Source organism: Myotis daubentonii, chromosome 17 (assembly GCF_963259705.1).
Source record: "Myotis daubentonii chromosome 17, mMyoDau2.1, whole genome shotgun sequence".
Taxonomy (NCBI): Eukaryota; Metazoa; Chordata; class Mammalia; order Chiroptera; family Vespertilionidae; genus Myotis; species Myotis daubentonii.
In genome coordinates, this window is record NC_081856.1 from 43,931,932 (window position 1) to 43,939,848 (window position 7,917).

Below are 7,917 nucleotides of genomic sequence, written 5' to 3' on the forward strand. Positions count from 1 at the left end.
GCTATAAAATAATGCAGGTGATGCCACGTGAACAGGGTGTTGTTAGGATTAAGCTGGGGAATACGTTACAAACCCCGTGAGTAACCCATTTAAATTAAACACGTGCCTCCAGAGCCCTTCCACCTGCCTGGCACTGTGCTGGGTGCAAGCCGCGGGGCACTGCCCACAGGGACCTACCTCATCCAGCCGGGCAGCCGCGTAAACAGGTTCCTCCCATCGTGGGAAATGTCCAGTTATCGGAGGAACACAACATGGGAGAGGGTGTGGGTCATTCTGGAGAGTTCAGGAAAAGTGAGGCACAGCGGGTGGAACAAGGAAGAACTGGAGCTTTCGGGGTTGAATGAGGCAGGGGCCTCCCCCAGCAGGGGACGGGGGGGGGGGCTGGTTGTGAATGGTGGGTGTGCTTAGTAAGGAGGGCCCTTTACTGGGCTCTATCTAGAGCATTCGTCTGAGCCCCAGGACTCCCAGACTCTGCTTCCTGCTGGGCATGGGTTCGCCAGGGAGCAGCCTGGGATGGGTGGGGGTCTGAGGAAGCATGAAGTTGCTTTTGGGAAAGGAAATACAAAGTTTACTCTTTTTTTTTTTTAATCCTTTTCTGAGGATATGTTGTTGCTTTTTATTGATTTGAGAGAGAGAGAAACATCCATGTGAGAGAGAAACGCTGATTGGTTGCCTCCCACCCGTGCCCCTACCGGGATGCAACCCGAAACCTAGTTAATGTGCCCTGACTGGGACTCGAACCCACAGTCATTCTGTGCACCAGACGACACGCCAAGCCACTGAGCCACCAGGCCAGGGCACAAGTGTTACTTTTCTACGGCCACGAAAAGCTGTCCTGCTTTCTGTGTTCATTTGAAAGGGAGCAATGGCGTCCCCTCGGCACCTCCAACACACCACCCACGTGGGCCGTGGGCTCCCCGGGTTCAGGGACAGACCTGCCATCTGTGCCCCTGGCTGCCCCAAGCCCAGCGCCTGGTCTGCGGCGAGAGCTCCACACGCACACCTGTGGACGGGAACCTCATCGGGATCCCCGGCTTCCGCACTGAGCAAACGAACGAACGAACCGAGAGCCCCAGCCTGAGGCCTCCTGCTGGGTCTCCGGAGAGTCCTACATCCACCCGGCTGGACCCAAGGGAGACTCCTTCCCGAGACCTCTGGGCGCGCCTGTCGGTCCACAGCGCCACCCCGTGGCGTGTCTGAGAACGGCACCGTCGCGGGCGGCACCGATGCCTTCTCTGCGGCCATCCGGGCCTCCCTCTCCTTCCCAGGGTTTTAAGCAAAGCAGGGGTCCCGGCTGGTGAGCCTCAGCCCCTCCTCCTCCCCCTAGGATGTCTCTGAGAGTGCTTAGCCCACGGCTGTTGGACCCCTGTCTTCCAAGAGCCTGTTATTATGATCTGCGCTGTGAGCGCCCAGGAGGTTGTTATTAAGGATGCCGACAGCTACGGGCTTGGCCCGGCCAGCTATGTGACCAGGGGCAGTGCCCTCACCTCACTGGGCTCAGCGTCCCTCTCTTTAAAATGCAGACGATAAAACTCATAGAGCTGTTGTGAGGATTAAAAGACATAATCCACATAAAATAAGCTAAGGCTCGGTTAGGGGCACAGAGCAAGAGCTCAGCAAGTATAAACGCAAAGCATGTTTGCTCCTATAGTCCACTGCGTCTTGCTGCAAGCTACTGAGTGGACTGCCCGGCTCGCGTGGCTCCGCGGTTGAGCGTCAACCCCTGAACCAGGAGCTCACCGTTAGATTCCCGGTCAGGGCACATGCCCGGGTTGTGGGCTCGGCCCCCCGGTGTGGGGCGTGCAGGACGCAGCCAATCAATGGTTCTCTCTCATCATTGATGTTCCTAGCTCTCTCTCCCACCCGTCCTCTCTGAAATCAATAAAAGTAAATATTTTTTTAAATGTATTTTTTTTAAAAAAAAAGATACTGAGTGGACGTCACAGTTATTTCCATTGGATGGGTCAGGTCGCGTCAGTGGCCTGCCCAGGGCTGCTCGGCTGGGGAGGGGCAGGGCTCGAAGTTGCCCTTCTGTTCGGCCAGCACTCGGAGGGCAGAGTCGCCGGAGAACAGACGGGACATAAGGAGGAAGAAGGGAGCTGCCTGCAGAACTCGCAGCACGGCAGCCTGCTCTCTTCCTGGTGGGTTGAGACTCTTCTGAAAAAGTGTGTGTGTTTGTCTGTTTGTTGTTATCGTTTTTGAAAGCTGGTCCTGAGCTGCCTGGCCATCAGGGCACCCGGTTCTGGCCCCACGCTGTTAGGAAGCAGCTGTGTGACTGCGTGGCTGGACTGGCTGGACGCAGGCCCTTCTCTGGGGCCCAGCCTCCTCCGCCGCAAAGGGAGGAGGGCTCAGGCCTTCCAGCCCCCAGCCTGTCACTCACCTGGCTGCACCTTTCAGACGCTGGGTGGGAGAGCTGCCCGCGGTCACCCTGCACACGTCCCTGCGAGGGGGTGTCACCACCGGCCCCCAGAGGCCTCTGGGTAGGAGGAGAGGCCAGAGCTCTGCCCGAGGGGTGGCAGATGGAAAGAATAACTTGACTCCATTGCATGAGCAGGAGATTAACACTAATCCTCAACGGGAAGGGAGGCCCGTGCCCAGAGCTCAGCGTGGCGCAGGCTGGGGAGCCAGGCCGCTGATTTATGGGCAAGATTAAAAGCATGAGATGAGCGGGGGCTTGGAAGACGCCCCGAGTCGGCCGCCAGGGTGCAGGGGGGATGCTGTGCCGGGTGCCCGCTCCCGTCTGGGTGGAGGGGCGTCTGTGTGTCTTATTGTTTTGGTTTTGGCTGATGTCTTAAACGTTAGAGGGCCAAGTGGGAGACGTAATCGTGGCTTTCCTAAACGCCCAGTGATGGCAAGATGGTTTTGGGTGGTGCTCGAATGGTAAACAACAGCGGCATATCAGGGCAACGCTGAGACAAGACAGCAAACGGAATCAATCTTATTGGGGCTCAGGGCCGCGTTTCCTGGGAAAGCAGCAGGAGGAGGAGCCCTGCACCGGGCCACAGGCCGTGTCCTCTTCGCTCTTCACGTGGCACCAACGCAGCGAGCTGTTGACCTTGAACTGCTCAAGGACAAGGGCATGCCCGATTCGAGTCTGTTTCTGACCCTCCGGGCCGGCCACAGAACAACCCACATGCCTCTCGTGGCCCGGCTGGACGAAGGGCGGGAAGAACAGCACGGCGTGTGTCCTGAGCTCAGACTCAAGTTCCTGACTGGAATACTCAGCACCAGAAACTAGCTCCGTTTTATAAAAGAAGAAAAACCTTAGGCCCCACATCTAAATACCAAAAAGAGTGGCACCCAAATTTGTAAAAAGTCAGAGGTGAAAACATCAGAATTTTAGAAGTAGAAAAAAAACAACACCAAAGATACATATCCTGGTGATGCTCAGTGATCCTATGAATGGCCTGGGTTGAAATCACGGAGGGAGCGTGACAGAAATCACAGATCTCAGGGTCGCAGATGCTCAGAAACGTGTCGTTCGCAAGCTCTTCCGCTGATAACAGGCTCAGAAACCACCGACAGCCCCTTGCCCTTGCAGCTGCCCTCGGTCACGAATCCCCCGTGACCTTGTTCAAACGCACGCCCCTCTCAGGAAGCCTGGGGTGCAGCCAGGACCCCGCTTTTCTCATGCGGATGCTGCTGGTCCAGGACCACACTGTGAGCGGCGAGATGGCCCCACCTGCCCTGGCCAGTTTGGCTCAGGGGATAGAGCATCGGCCTGCGAACGGAAGGGTCCGGGTTCAATTCTGGTCAAGGGCACATGCCCGGGTTGCAGGCTCGATCCCCAGTAGGGGACATGCAGGAGGCAGCCGATCAATGATTCTCTCTCATCATTGATGTTTCTCTCTCTCCTTTCTCTCTGAAATCAATAAAAATATATATTTTTTTAAAAAGACTGTCCCACTTCACTGAGGAAGCAGGTGACTGAGCTGCAGGCGCGGAGAGGATGGGGTGGGGTGAGCGGGGAGGAAGCCGGGAGCGGGGTGGGCAGGAACGATGGGAAAGCCAGCCGGGAGCCCGCAGAACATTTCCATGGGGTTATTTTCTGACCAGACGACAGTCTTGGGACCCGTTTCCGCGTGACGATGGCAGCACCCAATGGGCAGTATTCTCAACTGCACCAGGCAGCACCCACAAAAGGGAGGGACGGATGCCCGGGCCTGAGAGCTTGCTGGGTGCTGGGACATAGCTGCTCCCCACTTCGGCAAGATCGACTTTACAGTGCACATGCCAACTGCTGGCACTTACTCCAGAGGTCATCAAGCAGCCCTGACATCACACACACACACACTCACACACACACACACACACACACACACTCACTCTCTCCTGTCCCCAGGGCTCTGTGCTAGACGTCTTTCCTCCCGCCTCACATTCCCTCCGCGCACTTTTGTTCAGCCCTAACCACAGCAACCCGCTGGGAACAGGTGTAGCCCAGCAGCACGTTGCCTTAGCTGCACCTCGTTTCCACCCGTGGGGCTTCCCAGCTGGCCCCCCGCGGGGTCCCCACAGAGCACTCGGCCATCCTAGCACCTGTGCACACCTGGAGGTGCCAGGCAAGAAATGCTCCTGGGGCACCCCGCCCCCCGGCCAGGGGAGTGCACCCCAGTGCAGGCAGGGTTCCCTCCTCTGGGCCTCGCTGGGCAGTGGGGAGGTGCACTTGCCCCACGGTGACCAGGCGAATGCCGCACGCTTGCCTTGGCTTTCGCTTGTCCCCAGGTCGCTCTGCCCAGACCCCCTTTCCCGTCCCCTTAGAGCAGTGGTTCTCAACCTTGGCTGCACATTAGAGTCACCTGGGAATCTTTTTAAAATCCTGATTTCTGGGCCTCATCCTCCGGAAATTCTGTTTCTTTGTTATGGGGTGGGGCCACAACATTAGTAACAAAGAGACAGAATTTCCGGAGGATGAGGCCCAGAAATCAGGATTTTAAAAAGATTCCCAGGTGACTCTAATGTGCAGCCAAGGTTGAGAACCACTGCCCTAGACCACTTCCTAAAATAAGCCACCTGCACACAGCCGTCCCAGGCGCTGCTGCTGAGGAACACCACGCTCACGCCTGCCTCAGGCAGGAGCAGCTGTATCCCGCAGAGCAAGGAGCCGGCGGCTGGAGACCTCAGAGGGCCACGGTGGCCCAGAACGTTCCAGGCCCTCCCTGTGCCGGCAGCCCCTGCTCAGGCTCACGCAGCCGTGCACGCTGTTCTGAGAACAAAGTATGACTTGTCCTCGGGGAGATGTCGGACAAGAGAAGAAAAGCTACAGAAACGAGGCTTGTTTGGCCTGGAGAAGAGGGAAGCAAAGGCCTCGTAACTGGCTTCCTAAGGATCAGAGGCTGCTTCTGCGTGTTTGCTGATACAAGGAAGGAGGCACCCAGCGGCGGTTTGCCCATCGGATGCTGCCACGGGGGAGACGGCAACCCCGGGCGAAGCGATGAGCTTCCTCATTCTGCCCATGGTGGGTGGGCCAACTTATTGGGGATAATGTGGGTGGGAACCACTCATTGTAGGAGTTTTAAAGGTTGTTCCTTCGCTAGTCCCCTCTTTAAAAATCACAGAGCCTTTTCAAACTAGGGTTTTGGTAGGATGGGTCTGCCTCAAAAGAGGGAATATTAATTGATCGGTAACCCTGTAAACCCCCCACGCAAATGAACTGTATTTCAGTTCTGATATTTTTCCAGAGCAGGCTGTTTTCTCATGGGGTCTTGGCACCACCTAGTGGCTAACTTGTGCATTACACCATATGCCTGTGCTTAAAATCGTATTGCACCGTTTTTTCATACAAACACCAACAAACTTGATTCATGCACCAACAAGCATACATTAAACACCAGTTATGGGGCAGGCACTGTGCTAGAACCTGAGGAACAACAGTGATCAAATAAGACACAGTGTCCCCTTCAGAAGCTCACAGCCTAATAGAATGGACAATAAACAAATAACAACCAAAGCGTTGTGATCTGTTGCGATGTCATCAGGAAATAGACCCCTGGTGATAGAAAATAAGGTAGGCAGGAGCCTCTCTGGGAAACAAAGTTAAGCTGGGAAGGAAGGGGTGGGAGGGGACAGGTGTGCAGGAAGCAGGGGGCGGGGCGAGAACATTCCATGAAGGCAGAGCAAGGCTGTGCCAGGTGGTGGGGGCCCCAAAGCCGGGCCAGCGTGTCCCAGCGGTGGGTGAGGCTGAGGGTTGCAATGGGATGGGAAGGGTCCACGTCTGCAAACATCTCCTTTCGTGAAAGCACAGGGGTGGGTTCTTCCAGAACAGGACCTGGTTACATTTTAATTTTTAACAAGACAGAGAAGGGAGACGCCGGTACGTGAACTTGGCTGTTTTTTCAGACCCGCAGGACCCTACCCTTTCATCAGTGACAGCGACGTGCCCACTCGAGGAGCCTACATCTGCTCCGCCCTGCGGGGCTCCCCGTGACCGACACGTTTCTCTGTCCTTGGCTCATGACACTGGAACCTCAGACTAAACACTGAGAGCCGAGGATCTCAGCTCGGGCTGCAAGCACCTGGGAGCTCTCAGGAATCCCAGTGTCTGGGCCACACCTGGGCTCCAGGCTGGGAAAGGGCCAGGTGATCAGCCAAGGTTAGCAGTAGCCGATCTGGAAGGACATTCCCCCAGAGCAAACAGACAGGCCTCACTTTATATTCCCCAGCAGTCAGGGTCCTGCAAGTACTGAGCCAGGCCGTGGGCGTGTGCAACGCCAGGCCTCTTCCCAGTGCAAGTCCCTGCTCTGACCAGCGGCCCCGGCCGCGTGCTCTCATGCAGTTCCCACCTGGCTGCTTCACAAAAGGCCCCGTGAGCCCGGCCCAACCGCACGAGAGTTGCAGTGTTCCCCTGGCCTCGTTCCTCAGTCAGGCTTTCCCAAGTGCAGGGGCCTCTCCAAGCCGCAGGCCCCAGACGTCAGAACAGCCTGGGAGCTTCTAATACTGATGCTTGGCCCAGCCCGAGACTCAGGGGCAGCTTGGCTATCGGGTGATTCCCATGTGCAGCCAGGAATGGAAGCCACGGCTGTGTAAGGAAAGACTGCACCTGTGGGCCTCCGGGTCCCGGGGTGACCGGGATCGGGAGTGCGTAACCAGGACCGCTGCTCCGAGTGACCGCAGCTGCTAGGCTGCTAGTCTGTCGCCTTCTACCATCTGCGGGGCAGCCCCCAGCAGGGCCGGCTTCTGGGCTCCCCGGGCCTCCGACCGGCTGGCCACAGTGTATCCGTTAAGGCTCTATGGAGTCCATCCGGCCACCACTGCCCACCTCACCTCGCCTCCCACTGGCCAGGGAGAAGGCACTCACCTTGGGCGCGCAGCAGGCAAGACAGCAGCGCTACGTGGAGTGCCAGACGCGCCTGCTGACATCCTGTTTCCGACAGAGGGAGCATGCACATTAGGGTCCCTCCCGCCAATCAAGCTCCGTGAGGAACTGGCCACAGGCACTCGGGCTGCACGTGTGCGCGTAGGTGTTTATATGGGCGATTGCTGATGCTGTTTTTCTTAAAAGGAAACGACAAACCACGCGTCTCCAAGCCTGGAAGGGTGTGGATCAGAAAGGTACAGCGGTTACCGGGTGACGCAAGTTGTTACTGTTGGGAAGGTGGCGGGAACTCGGGGTGGAGCGGGTCTCCGGGAGCTCGGCTCACTAGCCTGCTCCTCAGGACGCTTCCTGGCTTCGTGAACTTGGCCATCGCGCCCTCGACAAGAGGGCGGGCCGTGCTGTACTTATCGGTCGCTCAGCGGGCATCTCGCGGGATCAAAAGAAACACATTCCATGACACTAGTGTCCTCTGGACAACAGCGATGCAAAAAGGTAGAAAGAAAAAAAGCAAGCAAGCGGGAAGGGGTGTCTGGGAAAGACATTTCCTTCCTGCAGGGACCTGCGGAGCCTCAGAGACGAACAGTCAGTGAATCGGCAACAGGAGA